The 22,485-nt window shown below is 34.9% G+C and overlaps 1 pseudogene across 1 annotated transcript in view; it reads left to right on the top strand.

Annotated features, from left to right (window-relative positions):
- The first annotated feature begins 1,929 nt into the window (after positions 1-1,929).
- LOC111150968 overlaps positions 1,930-22,485 on the top strand; it is a 50,800-nt pseudogene continuing 30,244 nt past the window's right edge. The window contains exon 1 of the transcript XR_002640825.1: positions 1,930-2,425. The product of XR_002640825.1 is annotated as an RNA-binding protein 8A pseudogene (transcript). The remainder of the gene's footprint in view (positions 2,426-22,485) is intronic.

Genomic DNA, 22,485 nt, shown 5'->3' with positions numbered 1-22,485 from the left:
AGCGTTGCAGCCCAAAGCATGATTTGCCACCAAACAAATTAACAAATATTTATAATAAAAGCAAACTTTTCATTTTACTGTTTCATTTTTCTTTGAGAACACTATATATGAGATCTTGGCCTGAGCATTCTGCGCAGTTTGTTGTAAAGGTTAAGTGCAGAGATGTAAATCATTTGTCTGATGCATGTACAGTGATCATTAGCACTATGGACTTGTCTGCATTCCTGGCAGGCTCGGGGTCCCATCCAGCAAGCCAATTTTATAGGCCCTTATTATCATGCAAACATGGAGTGTAGAACATCTTGAGATAGGTCTATGCGGAACTTTTAGACTTAAGTAATGCACGTTTGACATACTATGACTAACATCATGATCTTAAGATGTGTACTTTAAAATGCCAAAAAAATCAAACACTATCTTGATGGAACAATATAAGGATGAAAAATTATTAACCTTGTTATTATAGGCAAAAAATGGGGTGCCTGGGTGACACAATCCTTTAAGCCTCCAACTCCTGGTTTTGGCTCAGGTTTGTGATCTCAAGGTTGTAAAATGATCCCCTCACTGGTCTCCACATTCAGCGTGGAATTCTGCTTAAGTTTTTCTCTCCCTCTGCCCCTCCCCCTCCGCTTGCTCACACGTGCTCTCTCTCTCTTTCTCTCAAATTAATAGATAAATCTTCTTAGAGAAAGACAAAAACTGAAACACTGAGATCTTATTTCCTAACTTAATATATTTGAAGGGAGGGTGGGCATCGAACACCTCTTTAGAGTCTGATCACCAGACAGTAGATCCATATTCTCAGGTCTAGTGGTATAGTTTGTCCAAAGAACCAGGGTTAATTCAGAGGATCTATTAAAATTCAAAAGATTTTAGCTCCATGTGATGCCTGGCCAGTATCATTTTATTCTTACTGGCAGGCCCAGCTATTCAGGGGCTCTCTCTTACCACCTTGGGTCTGACAACCTAGAAAATGGAATTTGACCATGGGGGCAGGACCGATGAAGCAGGTCACATAGAGAAAAGTTTACAGGTCTAACTTTGTTTGTCCTAATTTTACTTAAAAAAGGCATTTATTTCAAGTCTCTGTTATGTCCCATAGCATGCAGAGACCCTCTCTCCAGTTTTCCATGCCAGGCAGATTTCCCTGGATTGGGCTTTAATAAGGCTTCTGTAATTAAAAAGGGGAAACAGGATATGGTTGATAAAATGAGAACTTTGAATATCTCAATCTTAATATTTGACTTTCACTTGATTTTCAGTACAAAAGTAAGACAAAGGTGTTATATTCTTATGTGAAATTCTGAGACCTAGAGATATTATTTTTATTCATTTAATAAGAATTTACAAAGTGCGTAGTACATCATCAATGTCCATGCCACACCAATTTTTCCTTCCATGAGGGGTGGAACACGAGTCCAGTGACAACTGGGTACACAGGACCAGCCCCACATACCTGGTACAGTGTGTTATTTTTATGTAAGACTGATTTTTGTAGGGGTGCCTGGGTGGCTCAGTGGGTTAGGGCCTCTGCCTTCTGCTCAGGTCGTGATCTCAGGATCCTGGAATCGAGCTCCTTGTCAGGCTCTCTGCTCAGTGGGGAGCCTGACTCCCCCCCACCCCCCCACCTGCCTCTCTGCCTACTTGTGATCTCTGTCAGATAAATAAATAAAATCTTAAAAAAAAAGACTGATCAGCCACAGCAACTTCTTTCAAGATATGTCTCCAAAGGCAAAGGAAACAAAAGCCAAAATAAACTTTTGGAAAAAAAAAAAGACTGATTTTTGTAGCCTGACGTGAATGTAGTTAACACAAGTTCTTAAAACTGATTGTAATATGATCTATAAGTGCCATTTAAATCTTTTTGAAATTTTAGAAGTTTTTGATAAAATGCCATCATTTTCCTTTGTTTTATTTTTTTATACTTGCTGGATCTTCATGAGGCTGGGGGCGAGGATTTCGCCATGGATGAGGATGGGGACGAGAGCATCCACAAACTAAAAGAAAAGGCGAAGAAACGGAAGGGCCACGGCTTTGGCTCCGAAGGGTCTCGAGCGCGGATGCGTGAGGATTATGACAGCTTGGAGCAGGATGGTGATGAACCTGGACCACAACGCTCTGTTGAAGGCTGGATTCTCTTTGTCACTGGAGTCCATGAGGAAGCCACTGAAGAAGACATCCATGACAAATTTGCAGAGTATGGGGAAATAAAAAACATCCACCTCACTCTGGACAGGCGTACAGGATACCTGAAGGGGTATACTCTAGTTGAGTATGAAACATACAAGGAGGCCCAGGCTGCTATGGAGGGACTCAATGGCCAGGATTTGATGGGACAGCCAATCAGTGTGGACTGGTCTTTTGTTCGGGGTCCACCTAAGGGCAAGAGGAGAGGTGGCGGAAGACGCAGCAGGAGGGAACACAAGCAGGGGAGAGGGAGAAGCAGGCTCCCGCTGAGCAGGGAGTCCCATGTGGGGCTCCATCCCAGAACCCTGGAATCATGACCTGAGCCAAAGGCAGATGCTTAATCAATGAGCCACCCAGGTGCCCCAAATGTCATCATTTTCTGATATAAATCACTGATAAAGCAGTGGCATTTAGTAACTATAAAACAGTTTAGAAAAAAAAAATTATTCCCTTTCTTTCCTCATCACAAAATGTTCTCTATTTTGATAAGTCTTAAAATAATTTTAACACATTCTAAGATACCCTAAAATTCAAGATTTACAACAAATAAGCAGATGCTTATTCCACATAGAACTGACTCTCCTCCGTGCTTGTTCTTTTTCAGCATTTTTTTTCAATCACAAAATGACTCCAATCTGACCAGAACACCTGAAACCATCATTCTTTCTTCATTAGTGCAAAGTAAAAAAAGGAAAGGGAATCATGAAATATATCTTCAACTTTCCTTCTGTTTGGAAATTACTGAGAATATGTCTATTAACTTAAAAAGAACACATACACACACATACATGCATATACACTAGCTTCTCTCTCTTTTTTCTTTCTTCTATTTATCATCATTCACCTATCAACTATGTACATACATAAAATACAAACATTAGAGAGACTCTATACTCAGTCTCTTTTTCTCTCTTTCTGTCTTCCCACATGTTTTTAGAACATTTCCTTAAGCACAAAAATTGTTGATAATCTGTTTTTAACAGAGTATTAGATTTCTCCATTCCCTATGATACTTATTACTCACTATTTTGACTTGATAATCAAAGATTTCTGATTGACCATCACTAAAAATGCAACAATAAAACTTTAAATAGTTAACATTATCAACCTCAAGTAGTGCTCCTCATTACTTTTATTAAAGACTATGTAATTATACACATCAATTGAGTATTTACTCACAGTTGAAGATCCACTGATATGCTGAATTTTTGTTGTTCTGTTTGTGTTGAGAAATCTGATTGCATGTGTTTCTCCATAGTTTAAATCATTATGATTCTCTATGAATCCACAAAATCATGTATTAAGGTGGATTTGCCAAGGAATAATGAGAGTTTTTTGCTATAATAAGAACCACTCAATTAAAGAAGATGCTCATTAGTAACATATTTGTTTGTGCCTTGAGTGAGGACTACATCAAGAATCATTATTTCATTTTGGAGCAGATGATGTATGAAAAACTCCAAGAAAACTTCAAACCATCATCATTTGGGCTAATCCAAGTGATTCCAAAAGCATTTTAACATCTCAATTTTATATGTAATGGACCAAGAAGAGAGAAATCTTGTTTCTTATTTGCAAACCTGCTGTGATCAGCTCCCTGCAGTCACCAGAACTGAGGAAAATGGGCCAAAAACACCCTTTTGAAGGTAGTGAACTGAGGCTGGCTGTCATGAAGGTCATTACCTCATACAGAGCAATTATTATGGATGGCTCTTTCAAAATTGAGTCCTGGTGCCACTAGCATAGATGGAACTCGAGACTGAATAGATAATTTTGTTAAAGTGTGCTTATTCTTTCAAAGTTTTAGAAAGTAAACATACCTGAAACATGATTTAAAAAAGAATACATTTTTACTAAATATCATTAAAATTATTTTATAAATAACACTGACTTATCTTCTATTTTGTATGTTGTTTTTTACTCACCTAACTTCACAGCAACCTCAGGAGTAGATGCAATTTATATCACTGTTTTACTGTCGAGGAAAGAGAGGGTAGAAAGATGAAATACTTTCCCAACCTCCAAAGCCGATTCAAATTCAAGAGGTCAGGATCTTACCACTAAACAATAGATCTACTTATTCTTCTTAAAAATAAAATCAGGGTTGAAGGTATGGAGCAGATCTAAAGCCAGAAACACCAGCTGATATTAGGACATAAGGCTGGAAGTGTAAAATGGAGATCAAATCAGTGTTTGAAATAGATCAGTAAATGAAATTATTGTCTTTTTTTAAATTTGGTTCAGCAGGTAGGTAATCCTGCATATGTTACTTAATTTAAAAAAAAAAAATTTCTGTATTCTCTCCTCTTTCCAAAACTAACTTGGAAGGGGGGAGGGGGAACAGTGCCTAGACATGGATTGAGAAGGGCAGAGAAGAATAAGTAAAGATTTTGCTAAATTATGAAATTATCTAGGTCAGCTTCCACTTCCAGCCATATTGACTAACAGAGAACAGATTCAACTTCCCATCTGAATGAACCAAGAAAAACAAGAAAAAAAAAGTATGAACCAACAATTTTCAAGATATCAACTATCAGACAATGAAGAACAGTGATCTGTGAAAAGTGGGAAAAAAAAAATGAAGTGAGACTTACAATTAGCCCCGCTTGTTACCTTGAGAGACTTTCCAGGCTGCAGCACAGAAAGGGTAAATGAGGGCACAAATCAAGAGATTCCTTACCCTGGGGATATGGAATTGAGAACCTGGGATACAGCAAGTAGATTTTGCAGGATAGGAAGGAGAAAGCTGAACTGGGGAATATTTTAGAGAATTACACATGGTCTTTGTTGAGTTCCTGGCATAATACTAATAGGTAAAAAAGGGGAAAATAGAAACAAAGATCAGTTGGGAGAAATAGCAAGATGATAGATTAAACATAATCATATTACTAATCATATAAAATGCAATGGTTGAAACCCATGAACTAAAAGGCAGAGATTGTCAGGTTGGATGGAAAGCAATATCCAACTGTATACTACTTTTAGAAAAAAAATTTAACATATAAAGATATCCATAGGTTAAATTTTAAATAATGGGAAAATATTTACTGTGCTAGTAGTAGTCAAAGTAAGCTGGAATTTAAATAAAAATATCAAAGTCAATTTTAAGACAAAGAATATTATCAGGTATAAAATTAATGCACAGAAAGCAGTTACATTTCTCTTTTTTTTTTTTTTAAAGATTTTATTTATTTATTTGCAGAGAGAGAGAGAGAGGTCACAAGCAGGCAGAGAGGCAGGCGGGGTGGGGGGGGAAGCAGGCTCCATGCTGAGCGGAGAGCCCAATGTGGGGCTCCATCCCAGGATTCTGGGATCATGACCTGAGCCGAAGACAGAGGCTTAACCAACTGAGCCACCCAGGTGCCCCAGCAGTTGCATTTCTTTACACCAACAACAAGACAAAAGAAAGAGAAATTAAGGAGCCAGTCCCATTTATAATTGCACCCAAAACCATAAGATACCTAGGAATAAACCTAACCAAAGAGGCAAAGAATCTATACTCAGAAAACTATAAAGTACTCATGAAAGAAATTGAGGAAGACACAAAGAAATGGAAAAATGTTCCATGCTCCTGGATTAGAAGAACAAATATTGTGAAAATGTCTATGCTACCTAAAGCAATCTACACATTTAATGCAATCCCTATCAAAATCCCATCCATTTTTTTTTTCAAAGAAATGGAACAAATAATCCTAAAATTTATATGGAACCAGAAAAGACCTCAAATAGCCAAAGGAATATTGAAAAAGAAAGCCAAAGTTGGTGGCATCACAATTCCAGACTTCAAGCTCTATTACAAAGCTGTCATCATCAAGACAGTATGGTGCTGGCACAAAAACAGACACATAGATCAATGGAACAGAATAGAGAGCCCAGAAATAGACCCTCAACTGTATGGTCAACTCATCTTCGACAAAGCAGGAAAGAATGTCCAATGGAAAAAAGACAGCCTCTTTAACAAATGATGTTGGGAAAATTGGACAGACGCATGCAGAAAAAATGATATTGGACCATTTCCTTACACCACACATGAAAATAGACTCAAAAGGATGAAGGACCTCAATGTGAGAAAGGAATCCATCAAAATCCTTCAGGAGAACACAGGCAGCAACCTCTTCGACCTCAGCCGCAGCAACATCTTCCTAGGAACATCGCCAAAGGCAAGGGAAGCGAGGGCAAAAATGAACTATTGGGACTTCATCAAGATCAAAAGCTTTTGCACAGCAAAGGAAACAGTTAACAAAACCAAAAGACCACTGACAGAATGGGAGAAAATATTTGCAAATGACATATCAGATAAAGGGCTAGTGTCCAAAATCTATAAAGAGCTTAGCAAACTCAACACCCAAAGAACAAATAATCCAAACAAGAAATGGGCAGAGGAAATGAACAGACATTCTGCAAAGAAGACATCCAGATGGCCAACAGACACATGAAAAAGGGCTCCACATCACTTGGCATCAAGGAAATACAAATCAAAACCTCAATGAGATACCACCTCACACCAGTCAGAATGGCTAAAATTAACAAGTCAGGAAAAGACAGATGCTGGTGAGGATACGGAGAAAGGGGAACCCTCCTACACTGTTGGTGGGAATGCAAGCTGGTTCAACCACTGTGGAAAACAGCATGGAGGTTCCTCAAAAAGTTGAAAATAGAGCTACCCTACCACCCAGCAATCGTACTACTGAGCATTTACACTAAAGATACAAATGTAGTGATCTGAAGGGGCACATGCACCTGAATGTTTATAGCAGCAATGTCCACAATAGCCTAACTATACAAAGAACCTGGATGGACATCAACAGATGAATGGATAAAGAAGAGGTGGTATATATATACAATGGAATACTATGCAGCCATCAAAAAAATGAAATCTTGCCATTTGCTACGACATGGATGGAACTAGAGGGTATTATGCTTACCGAAAGAAGTCAATCAGAGAAAGACAACTATCATATGATCTCCCTGATATGAGAAAATGGAGATGCAACGTGGAGGGTTTGGGGGGTAGGAAGGGAGGGAGACAAACCATAAGAGACTCTTAATCTCACAAAACAAACTGAGGGTTGCCAGGGAGAAGGGGGTAGGGAGAGCGTGGTGGGGTTATGGACATTGGGGAGGGTATGTGCTATGGTGAATGCTGTGAAGTGTGTAAACCTGACAATTCACAGACCTGTACCCCTGGGGCTAATAATACATTATATGTTTATAAAAAAATAAAAAAATAAAAATGAAAAAAAAAATAATATTATCAGGGCTAAGTAATAGATCATTTCATAATGATAAAAGGGTTAGTTTTTCAAGAGGGCTTAACAATCCTGAACATGCATGAACCTAAGAGCAGAGTTTCAATATCCATGAAGCAAAAGTTCTGGAAGGAGAAATAGGCAAACAGACAACTATTATCAAACATGTCAGTACTCTTCTCTCAATAATTGATAGAATAAGTAGGCATAAAATCGACAAGGATATAAAAAAAATCTAAACTCCACTACCAAACAGCTTGATTTAATTTATATTTTAAAGCACTCACTCCTACAAAGAATGGTAGAATATACATCATTTTCAAATATACCCAAAACATTTACCAAGATATACTATATTCCGAGGTATAAAAGAAGTCTCAATAATATAAAAGTTTTCAGGTCATGTGACATATGACCTTTGAGTACACCGTAATTTAAGTAGAAATTGACAGCGGGAAAACATATTAGAAAAACCTTCAGGGTGCCTGGGTGGCTGGTTCAGTTGGTTAAGTGTAGAAAACCAATGCATAGTTGTCTGGGGGTGAGAAGAGACCAAGGAGGGAGAGAAATTTCAAAGGGGCATGAGAGAAATTTACAGGTGATGGTATGTTCACTAGCTTGATTATATGGAAGGAAGCTTTCAACAGATGTACACAGCTCAAAACTTAACAAGTAGTACACTTCAAATATTAAAGTTTATTGTATGCCAATCCTAACTTAAAGCTGTTTAAAAAAAAATGTTTGTGTCTGTCGATGGGAAGGCATAAAAAAGAGAGTTAGGGACATATGAGTAGAGTAGAACATCTCTAATTAATTGTAATAGAACTTTACATGCACTAGCACCAAGTTTCTTAGTAAAGACATGTGCTTAGCTCTTTTTAACAATGGAATTGATAATTATGAAACAATTTGTAGGGGCCAGCTTCTTTATTGGTTAGATATCTGTTGCTGAAAATGTCATTGTTAAATTTATAGCATTCAAAAATATGTATGTAGTGCTTATCAGCTTTTGTATTGCTTATTAGTTTTGACTCCATGGGCTTATTGAAATCCTGTGTTTTACCAAAAGAAAAATAAAGCAGAATCATTTAAGGGCAATAGAGTGAAAAATCAGGTAATGAGTTTTTCAATTTAAAAAGTTGACTATGATATCAAAGTGAAATCTAACCTAGAAAGAAAGAAGACTAGAGACAGACAGAGATTAGATACAAGTCCTTTGAAATAATCCAGGTTACAGGGAAGAGTGACAAAGGGAAAATAAGGAAATGCACATGATTGGGGTTGGGGGGGAAGTACTTACTAATGATTTAACCTGGAGCAGTGAGTATTGGAAATATTTATTGTATATCTTATTGGAAATATGAAGTGGATTTCTGATTCTAGAGTAAAAGAGAAAAGGCAGAATTTAAGATGTAAATTTGGAGGTTGTCTGTCTGTATCTGGCATTTGATATATTGAAAGTGTGTGAGATCACTGAAAAGTTATGAATAGACAGAAATAAGTAAGTGGTGTAACATTGAAGTGTTAAAAATGCAGAAATGAGAAAAAATCTGCAAAGAGTGTTTTCCTTGAAGACAACTACATTTACAGGTGGGAAGCATGAACTGTGCCAGATGCTACAGATATGACATACAGATATGTCAATTACAGCATAAGTAGCGAGTTGAATTTAGCTGGGGTTGGGATTTTGCCAACATAGTGAAACAATGTAAACAGAGTTAAGAGAGTTGTTAGTATTTGGTAACCATGGATTTCCATGATCAGATTTCCCTTAAAGAAAATTATCTGTATGGAAATTGATTGATAGCCTCTAGCTGTCATACTTTGGATCCGCAGCAGTGTATATACCAAACAATGCTTCTCCTGGCTGCCTTCAGCCAATGACTAACCATGGTAGGTATACCATAACTAGACTATTCCTGATTGAGACAGGTTCACTTTATGAGTTGCTTTTGCTTGGAGACTTCCCCATTGCAATAATCAAGAATTTCTTAGATGGAGAAGTCATCCAAGGCTCTTCCTATCCAATCTTTTCTTCCCTTTCCTCTCAGATATCGGATCTGCACCATAATGTAAATGTCCTTCTTGTCTACTCCTGCTCCCCATGACTTCACCCTTCAAAGGAATTTTATCCCCAAATCTTCTGAACATCTGATCTCTTCTCATCTGTTTCTTGGAGGACCTGAGCTGACATAGGTGTGTGCAAAGGTGTGGTCAAAATAATGGAAAATGGAAAGCTAAGTATGAGATAAACAAATCTATGATGTGACAGTTAATGAACAATGTAAATTTAGTAGTAATAATGATTTTGGGCTCTTGGAGAATCAAAGGACTACTGAGATTAGGATATTAGAAAGGGAACCTCAAAAGGGATATTAAAAAGGAAAAAGGAGGTGTTAATTGAAGAGTGAGGCTCTTAAAGTTTAATTATGGAGGTGTAATTTGTCACTAATGCTGTAATACCTAAGTTATAATCATGGGAGTGTGTAGCTAGGGTGGAAAGAAGAAGGAATTAAAAGATTTGAGTTTTGAAATTTTTACCGATATGGATACTGAAATCATTAAGAATTATCAAAACAGAAACTTAGAGAAAAAGATATTTAATCAAGGTATTTATCCTCATAGAATGAGGAAGTCATTGGGTGTCTGAAAATGTCTGCAATATGGAGAGACATTGGATGGGTTTATTCTGATGACATCAAAGTCAATATGATTTGAGAAAGAATGGAAGGTTCTAAAACTAGCACTGGGGAGTAAGTCACTGTTGTTGCTATCAGCAGTTTAAAACCAATGGAGTACACAGACAAGTCCTAAGCATATGAATTAGGGCACTGTATCATGTGGGGCAGAGTAGATAAATTTTAGTGCATTTTTGCAGAAAATGTCTCAGTGTATTGACATAATTGATGATTCTAGCTGAGTTACTCTGTTCTAAACTGTCTTCTCTTAGAATCTATACGCTCAAAATTTACTCTCAGATTACGCCCACAATTCCTATTTTGAGAAAAATAAAATTTAACCCTATTGTTATGAAAAATAATTTGGTCCATATAAAAAATTAACATAACCCCATGTAACAGTGTGTTAATGTATTAATTACTAACATCAACAGAGAATTCAGGTTAGATTAGATTTAACATCTACATCAATGTGTAGTTACCCTGAAGCAATAACATTTATACTACACTGAAAGGTACTGATTTACAGTTCACTTCTATATTGCAAGGACAGCAAATAAAGCAAATAAGACAACAAAGAAGAATAAAGACTGAACATCACCTATTTAGTAATATTTGATAAATTATTATATATTTTTGTCATTGTGTGTATATGGCATAAATGTAAATAAAACCAAAATGAAACTGAAGGATTAGCTGAACTAGAAGGAAAACAAATGAGTTTCACAGATAACAAATGAAAAACAAAAAATGTGAGAACAATGACGGATACTTGATATTTGAAACTTCTATCAGTAATTACCCCAAGTTGCACACATATAAATAAATACTACTCTTATGTATAATCATCAACACCATAACATTGTATATAAAAAGATGAATATTTGTCTTATTGTGTCTTTGTCAGAATATTGAATGGTAACTCTCTCCTCCTAATCTTGCACACTCTACAGCCTATCTATGCTGGAGATTTTCTTCCACCAAGAGATGCCTTCCCACCTCACCTTTGTACATGTTGCCTCTCAGACCTTTCTCTACTACTTTTATAACTCCCCAGCATGCCATCTTATCTTTCAAATTTTTACCCCAATATCAATTTTCCTTAGAATGAAAGTCAAAATTTAACTTTCCCTAACACATGCAACATAGTTGCTTGTTTGCACTTTTAGTTGGAAGTCTATTGACTTTTATTATAGTAATACACACAGTGACTGTTTTCCTCTATAAGATGCACACTTCAGCTGGAAAAATATCACAAACTTGCTGGTGTGGGAAAGGAAAAAATGAATGTCCCTCTATAGTTCTAGGTTCTTGGCAGAGACACCCCTTGTAATAAAAGAGTGATTGAAGGGAGGAAAACAAATTTAATTTTATTTCATACATATGGGGGTCCGAAAGATATGAGACCTAAAGAAGTGACCAAAGTAGAAAGCTTTAAACACTTTTGACAAGAAAAAATACGAGACAAAGAAGTTTGAGCATGGGGTAGCAATTTAGAGAGAAAGTAACAAGTAACAAACGAGGTTTGTTTACATAATCTTCTCAGCTCCAAATTCCCTCTCTCTCGGGGAGGTGGGAAGGGGTGAGGGAATGGAGAGTAAGGTGATGAGGGGTGGGGTGGGAGGATGACACCTTTCCTTTTCACGCAAGCAGGACCCCTTTCACATGGGAGATTTACTTCCTACATTCAGGGAGAAAACGGAAAGTCAGACCGTCCTTGCATGGACTATTTCTTATGTAACTTTAACTTAAAATAACCAACCTAACCAACCTGCTAGAGTGGCACATTTTGGAATGGCCTGCTTTGAAACCCATCATTTATATATTCAAAACTAGAACAACATATGACACATAATGGATGATTAATACTTGTTAAAATGAATACTCAATTTGCCTTTCTCCTTTTTGTTTTGTGAGACCAAGAGATCCTAAAAACAGAGTGAAATTCTCCTCTTCTAGCATGATACTGTAATTTCCACCTCAGGGCTTTCATACCTTAATGTTTTTCCCCATTCTTGTATGGCTGGCTATGTATCTTTCCCTCTAGTTATGCATCTATTACCTTAGAACAAGCTCAGAGACAAATACTGATCATAAAAATTACAGAGTTACTCAGGCTATGTAATAAATTTCATCATCAAGCACCAGATTTCAACTTGATTCTTAAACTATAACCACTGAGGTTTTTCTTCTTCATAATTTCACTTTCTGTCACAAAGTGCAGCAATATCTATATTATAGGCTTCCCCTGGGTCTAAGTGACAATGAGCTGATAGTCCCAGATGGTCTACTTCATAGATTATTTTGGCACCATTTTAATTCTATACAGATTTTCCTCTCTAACCTAGCACCAATATGAACCTCTACTAACATTCCTTTAATTACTCTTTGTCAAGGAATTTTCTGATGAATTATGAAATAATTTTATTGTCAGCCTGAGAAAAACTTGATTAAAAACATAAGCCAGGAAAAAAAAAATCATAAGCCAGTATCATAAGTAAACCAAACTTTCTACCAAGTCAATTTTCAATAAAATGTCTATTTTCTTATTTCTTATTCTTTATTTCTTATTTCTAACAAGTCAATTTAGAGAATAATTCTAACAATATTAAGTGTTGACCTTAACTCTAAAATGAGCCAAGATTACAAGTTATCCACCAACGAAGTAGAAGATTGGAAAATATGTACCAATATTCCTTTGACTTAATAGGGGTTTTTCTGTGGAATTATGTGTTTCTGATTATTGTTTATTTATTAAATGTAAACAAAAATATAATTTATTTAAATTCAGGTAGAGTGTAAAAAGAACAAGAAAATGTTGATTTTCCTCCACTTATGTTAATATGCTTTACTTATGAATTCATAATATTTAAATAATTTTTATTTGATAAACATTGGATTATTTCTTGTAGTGGTGAAAAAGCTACAAAAGAATAATTATAGCAGTGAAATTAGCAAACTGAGATACTTAACGGGTAGACTTACATTTTGACAAGTTGCTATCACAGAGGATGAATGGACACCTGTACTAATATACGTTAACAAGATCATGAAAAATCAGACTGCTCACTCATATCATACAGCTTATAACTTTATGGTCTTATTGTTAATAATATTCCATTTTATATTTGAGTTTTTAACATTAACTTAATACAAAGTAAGAGCATAATAAATACTTTTTAATAAATTAAGTCTTCTTACTCCTTTGATAAAAGGCATCAAATGACCCGTGCTACTGTTAAAATCCTATGAGTAATTTTGTTACTAATCAGGTATGTTACTTTTTCCTTTGTTTTCTGTATGAGCTATTTACATTTCTAGATTCCTTGCTTTTGTAAATCTCTCTCCCTTCACTTTTGAGATGAAGATGTTCTCTATCTCAGAGAAACTGTCTTGAAATTTGCATATTTAAAAAACAATCATAATAACTAATATAGAAGTTTGTTTTTGTGATTTATTCATGCTACTTTAACAGAAGAGGGCTTTTCTTACTGTAATAGGATTTAATTATTAAGAATAGTATATTTCAGTAACTATGAATAACATGAAACATTCAAAAAAAGTACTATTGAAAACATATGTGCTATTTGGGGGAAATGAAACATTTTTGAAAGTATAATTATAGAGAGTGCTTTATCCCTTTTATGTTTTAGTTTTCTTCCACTTGTTTTGCCTTGAGTTAAAAAAAAATGCTTTTGATCGTATTCTTTTTGTAGAGTTTTGGAAGCCTTTGGAGAGAAAGAGTGTTTTGCTGGTGAAATCATTTATAGGGAAACTAGTATGTGAATCAAAATAGTGCTGCACCAGTTCCCATTTTATTTTTCTGGCCAGTGTTCCTGAATTCAGTAATATGCAATTATAGTAACTGCCAAAATGAACACTAACTCAATAGAAATAAGAAAACCAGCCTGGTGTTCTTGCTTCTGAGAAGTAATTACATAGCTGCATCAAGAAAATAAGAATCATCATGTAAAAAATACTGAAGCTAAGCTAAAGAGGAATACTGGAAAATTATGGCAGAACATAAAGGCTATTTGAATTGTTCTGTGTAAAACAGGTCAACAAAAACCTGTTCAACATAATATCCGTAAATATTTCTGAATTGTTTTTTTCACACTGTCCTATGTAGGCTTTCTTAGAAGGAAAATTTTGGCCTGACATGAAGAGATAAAGGAAACATTTTTAGAAGTGTTCTTTAGTTTAGAAACCCTACCTCACCTTCATTACCTCCGTAACCTAAACCTAGGATTATGGTTACCATCTTACAGAAAATTAGACTTCTCCCTTGTGCTGGCAACTTAGGTAGTTTTGCAGTTTCCCAGTGCATATCCAGGTCCTTTTAGCACTGACATTAAGGAAGGAAAAAAAAAAAAAATCCTAGGTTTCCCCAGGGATTGTTTCAGCATCTATGGGAAAGAACGAGCTCTTACTCTAGCAACAAATGAGTAATGAACAGCCCATGATTTTATGATGTCCCACCTCAGAGGATCACACATTCTCCCCAAAATGTCTCTTGCTCTCCCTGAAGAAGGACAACCCTCAAGAGAACTATCAAATCATGAAGTAAGACCAGTCTGATAGATGAAATTATTTACTCTTTAAAAGAATTTTAAGTGTTTATAAAAGTAATTTATTTACAAAGTTAAAGAAGAACATGAACTTAAATGTTTTCCATACTTTCATAAACTATTCCAAAAAGCACAGTGGAAACAACACCTTGCTTGGGAATTAGACCCAGATTATAGTCCATCATGTTCCTTGTTCTGGGTCATGACTTGGCTAGTGTAACTAGGGGTGCATAGGACATCATAAATCGCATTTGCTTTCATTAGCTTAATATTCAAATTAGGGCACTGTGGAGACATATAGAACCACTTCACAACCATACAAAATTACTGATGATGACTCCCTTCCACAAATCCAAAGTGCCTCATAAAAGCTCTCAAATCAGACCCTTACCACATTAGAACCACTGCCTATTAGAGCATAGAGGTTTTTAAGATGATTTAGTTCATTATACCTTCAGAAAGAAATTTTTTTACCTGTAATTTTATTTTTCTGTTAATTGCTGTCCCATTCTAGCTATGTAACTTAGAGTGGGGAGAGTTCCAATACTCTCTACATTGTCTCCCAGAAATGTTTGATAACACTCACCAATAAGATCATCAAAGAATAGCAACTATTTAAGAAAATGTCCTTTGTCTGCCTTGTAAATAACTTATAAGGATGCCTCTATAGATTTTTTCCTTAGAAAACGATTCACTTCATCTAAATATTTTAATTGATTGGCATAAATTTATTACAATAGGCTCTCACAATTTTATCTATTTACTCTATCTGAATTTTTCTTTTTTTCTGTTTTCTAAAGTTGTGTTTGTGTGTAAGCAATCAAACTTGCCAGTAGTTCTTTTATTTTTTCCCAAAATATTAACATTGGGTTTTACTAAACAGTAACTAAAATTTTCTATTCTACTTAAAAGTATCTTTGTTTGCCTTGAGTTTATTTTATAAAATAGATTCTCCTAAAATAACTCTTCTGTTAGCATTAAACACATATTAACTTTACATGTTTTTAAAATTTACACATTTTCTTGAATTAATCATATCACATATGTAATATTTCCATCATTGAATAATAGTATCAATTTTGATTCTCTTCTTGTCGAAGAGTTATTTCATATAGTGTATTTTGATTTAATGGTGAAAAAACTTTGTCTAACATTTCATATTCTAGAAAGGTATCCAGTAGAGGCAGGCTTTTCTTTTTAAATTATCTGAGACTTCTTTTAAGATTTAATATATGGAAGCTTTTCATTTAATGTTTAAATGTAAATGTTTAAATTCAATGTGAATGCTTAAAAACAATACAATTGCTGGGCTTGTAGATGTATGGTTCCATATACATGTGTTAGATCAAGATTTTAAACTATGTCACTCAAATACTCTTCATTCTATTCTTTTTTTTTAATTTAATTTAATTTTTTCAGTGTTCCGAGATTCACTGTTTATACACCACACCCGGTGCTCCATGTAATACGTTCCCTCCTTAATACTCACCACCAGGCTCACCCACCCCCACACCCCCTCCCTTCCAAAACCCTCAGTTTGTTTTATTGCTGTTGTTTATTCAATTTATTTTTTCTGAAAGAAGTAGGCTCAACTTCTTCATTTTTATAAAAGTTTTTATTGCTATATTACATATCTGTGTACTTGAGTGAAGGTCCGTGAATATTATGATCATTCTAATACCCATCCCATCCAGAGATAGTGTTTACTTTTACTATAATAATTTATTATAATCTTCAAGATTTTTCTTTTAACACTGTCCTTTTTGCATGAATCTTTCTCACATTTCTCTTGTACCCTAAAATATTTTTTTGCATTTCCTTTTTCTTAATCTTTTAGAGATGTGTGGTTTTCAGCCATTTCCAAACTTGGTTCTCCAGTTCCTGTCTGTTTTCCGAGTTCCCATTTCATCTTTCCTTGGTTGTGTTGTCAAAATCTGGTTAAAACACTAGTTTAGTGTATATATATATATATATATATATATATATATATATATATATATGTTCAGGATACAGCAGAGATAAGAATTTACCAAAATATGTTTTTTTAACATCTAAATATTGCTAAAACTACCATTTTATTGTGGTTTTCACGACCTCTTGCTTTTTAAAATTACAGGTTAACATATACAGCGAGCACACATTTTCAGCAATTTTGTTTTCTTCTTTTCACCTAGTTCCTGAAAAAGTGCCTGGTAAACAGTAAGAGCTTTAAAAATAATAATCAATAAATAAATTACAAGGTTTAAAAATACTAAAGAATAGGGGAAAAGTTTAGGTAGTCTCTATGTATAGAGAAAAGTTCATATCAATGATATCCCTACCTGAACTACCTAATTTCTTCAAAGTGCATTTAATGAGATAATTGCAAATTGAAATACACTAATATTACTCTACTATTTTCTCTATATTTATCATATAGACTAAGAAAAACAAACTTATCTGAAGAAAATCTGAAGAAAACTGATTTAATGTATGCCCTCTGCTTCTCTTTCCTATTATAAAAGAATTTCCCCGACAGAAAGAAAAGTTAAAAATGATGAAAAATTAATATCCTTTTGACAATGACAGTATATTTTAATTTCTATCATGTTCTTAAATGTTTTGATAAACTATAGCTTCCATAATATTGTGAGAGTTGAGTGCCTCTTTAAACATACTATAAATTTTATAGTATATAAAACTATAATAATTTTCTTCCTGAGCTTCCTATTTTTAGAATTTTAAGTAGAACATATAATTCTAAAGTTATTACTGGTCTGATTTAATACTATTTGCCTTGATTTATATAACAAAACTCAATATGATGTTGAAGTATAGATTTTTTTAAAGGGCTCTACTGTGTTTTGCTTCAAAGTGTTCTTCTGTTCTCTCTGTACTAAGCCTTTCAGCTTAATGTTAAAGATCTTATTCTCTCTTGGACCCAATTTAATCAGAATTTTACCTATACTACCCCAAGAGAACCCTTTACCAAGGTCACCGTTGGTTTCCATATTATTAGATCCAACTATCAGTTCTCAGTTCTCATCTTACTGTCAATAGAATTTGACATAGGAAATCAGTCCTTCTATTTTTCTCCTGACCTAAAGAACTTATTTTTTTCTCTTGAATTAACCCATACTTCACTGTCTGCATCTTTTAGTCTTCTTACTTCTTCCTCTTTTACTCAACTTCCTTATGTTGGCAGGGTCCAGATTTAGGTATTGATTTCTCATCTCTTCTCAATCTATACTCACTGCCCTGGTGACCTCATCCAGTCTAATGATGAAGGACCTCATTTTTATCTCTAGCATGAACTCACCCCTCAATCCAGTGTAATATATCCAGTTACATGCTTAGTATCTAATTTTATATATCTAAAGCTACTTCATGTGTAGCAGGTCAAAACTAAACTGATCTTCCTTAAACTTACTCCTTTGCAGTTGTAACTATTATCATCAATGTCAATGTTGTCATTTCATATGCTCAAGTCAAGAATTTTAAGAATCTTTTTGGACCAGTCTTTTTGTATCATCACCCATGCAATCTATTAGAAATAAATTTCTGATAGCCGTATCTTCCAAACATATCCATAATTCAACCACTTTATTCTACCTACTCCAGTTGCTACCATTATGGTCCAAACCATCATGATACGTCACCGGGATTACTACAATAGCCTCATTATGGAACATTGATGAGTGTTCGCCGGTGCACTCTCACCGTCTCTGTTCTACAACTAGACTTATTCCTTCAAAATCTAAATCTAATCACGCAACTCCTCTTCTAAAAATCCTGTTTATGTTAGAAAATCCTTATGATGGCCTGTGAAGTCTTATATGAACTTACCCCCTTGTTACCTCTCTAATTACCATTGTTCACTCAGCTCATCACATTTGCCTCTTGACTGATCTTGGAAACATGCCTAGGGCATTAACATTCGTTGGGCTTTTTGCCTAGTGCATTCCTCCCTCAGACATCTTTATGGCACAAAGATTACGATTCAGCATTCTCAAAACAAGTCGCTCTATTCAAAATCACAAAACATCCTCCTTTCCAATACTCCTAATGCCCTTTTGGCATTTATTTACTTCCATGTATTTATCTTATAAACATTTTAAAATGTGGTCTGCAACACTCAAGGGAGTCCTTGAGAACTTTATAGGTCATTGTAATACCAAGCTATATTCATAATAATGTGATGATATTATCTGCCTTTTTCACTGTTTCATCATTGATATCAATGATACAAGAGCCACAGTGAGCAAAACCACTGGCATCTTGGCACAGATCAAGAGATGACACTACACTGTACTTGTAGATAGCAGGTCACATGTACTAGTAGTCGTCGTATTGTTCACCACCATGCACCTATAATTTTTTAAAGGTACTTTTATTTAAGAATGCTCTTGACAAAATTATAGCAATTATTAATTTAACTGTATCTGAATCCTAAAATACACACCATTTTAATAGTCCATATGATGAAATAGGTAATGTCTTAAAACACTTCTACTGTTTAAAATTTATGTCAACCAAAAGCACTTTAGCAATTACTTGTGATGATACTGAATTAGGTATTTTTTATTTATTTATGTGTGTTTGTTTGTTTTTATTATGTTCGTCACCATACAGCATATCATTAGTTTTTGATGTAGTGTTCCATGATTCATTGTTTCCATATAACACCCAGGGCTCCATACAATACATGCCCTCGTTAATACCCATCACTAGGCTCACCCATACCCCCACCTCCTCCTTTCTGAAACCCTCAGTTTTTGCCCCCAGAGTTCATAGTCTCTCATGGTTTGTCTCCCTCTCTGATTTCCCCCTCTTCATTTTTCCTTTTGAATTAGGTATTTTTTAATGACTATTTTTATTGGAAAGAATGAGTGACAAACAAACTGTTTATTCAGACTTGGGTATTTCCAGGTATTTCTTTAAAATGAAGAGTATGTGCCTATCACTTAAAGGAAACACCAGACAGAATTTTTTTGCCTCTTGTATGGATCTCAGCCTATTAATAGTGATGTTCTTAGCTGGGAATGCCTAAGACACTCACCTGAGCCTGTATTTACTCAGAGAGAGCTCCACAAATACTCTCCAGCACTGCCCCCACCAGGGCCCTTGTGATTGCAGGACACACCTTAGCAAAATCATCGGGAATTTTGAAGAACAAGATTTAATACTTACCAGTGCTGGAGGGTACAGTACACCTGTAGTACACCTGAGGGCCACACAGCAAATTTGCAGGTAGACAGAGAGGGAGGGAGCACAGAACAGACTCTGCTTTTATCAGGGCTTAACGGTGAGGTACCTTGGATTTCATGAATTCACTTTCTATTGGCAAATTGAAACCATAAGTGTGGAAATGAGGGTCTGAGAAGGCAAGAGTAGGGTCACTCAACCAGTCAGTTATCTGGTTACCCAAGACATTATAAAAAGGGAACTTCATGATGGAGCACCATGATTCATTATCAGTTGTTTTGCTATGGCAAAACAGCTGGCAATATGTTTTTTTGAGATGAATGTCTTTGAAACAGATGTCTTGACAATCACATGCTTATAATTAAAAAGCCCAACACTAGGCTTAATAATACATTGCCAATAATACAATTAAAAAAATTTTTTTTAAGATTTTATTTATTTATTTATTTATTTATTTATTATTTTAGAGAGAGAAAGTGCATGCACACAAGTGGGGTCGCAATGTGGAGGGAGGGTGAGGGAAAGAATCTCAAGCAGGCTCTGTGCTGAACACAGAACCTAAAACAGGGCTCCATCTCACAACCCTGAGATCATGACCTGATTCAAAACCAAGAGAGACCCAGGTGCCCCAATACAATTGAAATTTTAAGCAAAACTCAGAATTTTGGAAAACTTGTGTCACTGATTTAGTATTTAATGGCTTTTCTGATGCAATTGGTAGTGATTTTTTTTTATGTTGTGTAGTAAGGGTGTCAAAATAAGAAATAATCTGTGTTTTCTTAATGGTCAGGACATGAAGTTACAAAATCATGCATGTTTGAAAGATCCATTCAAAGTGCAAGAGCCGCCAGTGGATTTTAATGTAAGAGAAAATGAGAATTCATTGATATGGTTTCAGATTCCTCACTGCGAGCAAACTCTAAGAAACTAATAGTTAATGAGTATTGGTGTCATATCAAAAAAATATATCCAGTCATATGAAAGATTGTTAAAATGCTCCTCTCTTCCAACTACATGATTTCTTGAGATGAACTTTTCTTCATTTCTTCAAGGAAAATTGTATGTCATAATAGATTGAGGGAACAACCAGGTATATAAATCCAGTCAGTATTTAATCAGTCAGATATGCAAAAAACTAGTCAGATTTGCAAAAAATGTGAAAATGCCATGCTTCTCATTGTTATTATATTTTGTATTTGGAAAATATAGGTTTTTTTTTCCACTGAAAATATAGTTAACTTGCGATAGGCTATTTATTGGTTTTTTTTTGAAGATTTTTAAATTTATTTGACAGAGAGAAACACAGCGAGAAAGGAAACACAAACAGAGGGAATGGGAGAAGGAGAAGCAGGCTTCCCACTGAGTAGGGAGCACGATGCAGGGCTCCAACCCAGGACCCCGGGATCATGACCTGAGCTGAAGGCAGACACTTAACGACTGAGCCACCCAAGTGCTCCTATTTATTGATATTTTTAAACAAATACATATTCTGAAAGTCTGTTCTAATATCTAATCTGGTAAATATCAATCAATATCATCAGCAGGCAAAAGTTTTTTGTGATCTATAATTATTTATGAGTGTACAAAAATTTTGAGTCTAAAATATTTGAGAATAATTCTTCTGATGTATTATTATTCATTTGTATATTATGCTTAGTGTATCATCACCTATATCAATTATGTATTGCTATATGACAAACCACTCAAAATCTTAGGGGCTTAATCAGCAACTTTCTAGGCTCTGAATCAACAGGGTATTTCTGCTGGGTGATCTGAGCAAGGTCAATCATGTCTATGGAGCCTGTGTTTGAGGGTTAGCTGGCATTAGAAAATAAATTTTAAAATGAAAGAAATTTCTGACATTTTGCTTGCCAATGTATCTCCATTGCATAGGAGAATACCCTTTTTATAATAGATGGTCATACATATTTGCAAAACAAATAAAATGCAAGAGGTGTTTATCTGATAGAAATTCAGTGTCTATCATTGTTTCCTTGGACATTGAAAGGCATTATCATTTGTTGGATAAAGATTCTTAATATAATTTAAGCTCTTTGAAAATCAAACTAAATTGGCACCTCCTAATCCCTCAACAAATATTTGTTGTATTAATAAACAGATCTCTTCAATGAATAAAAATAAAAATATTTAAAGAAATAGAAAAATTGTTATGAGATTTTAAAAATTAATTGCTTATTTATATGCCTATTGGATGTTAGTTAATACTTCTGAGAGGGGCAATTACATAGACAAATTTCTTACAGAAGAAAATAATAAAACTAATTATGGATTATATAGAACAAAAACAGGAATATGAAAAGGAAGATTCATGTTAATGCTTACCTAAACTTGCTATCTTGCTTTTTTATTTGTTCAGTTTGCTCTTTTATTCCCTATCATTTTGTACAAACCAAGGAGATAATAGTAATGCTGAGGATTCTCAAAGAAAAATTAAATCATGAATTTTTAATTGCACCATTTTCATAATTTTAGAAAATGCAAATAACAAAAATCTTTGCAGAACAAAATCAGTAAATCAGAGCAACACAATTAACAAGTGCAAACTGATATAGAAGACATGGTCCCTGCTCCCAAGGAGCTTACAATCTAGTTCAAGAA

The sequence above is a fragment of the Enhydra lutris genome, unplaced genomic scaffold, assembly GCF_002288905.1.
Source record: "Enhydra lutris kenyoni isolate GAN:26980312 unplaced genomic scaffold, ASM228890v2 scaffoldscaffold25, whole genome shotgun sequence".
NCBI classification, from domain to species: Eukaryota; Metazoa; Chordata; class Mammalia; order Carnivora; family Mustelidae; genus Enhydra; species Enhydra lutris.
The sequence above is the reverse complement of the archived record's forward strand: the minus strand, read 5'-3'. Positions and strand labels throughout refer to the sequence as shown.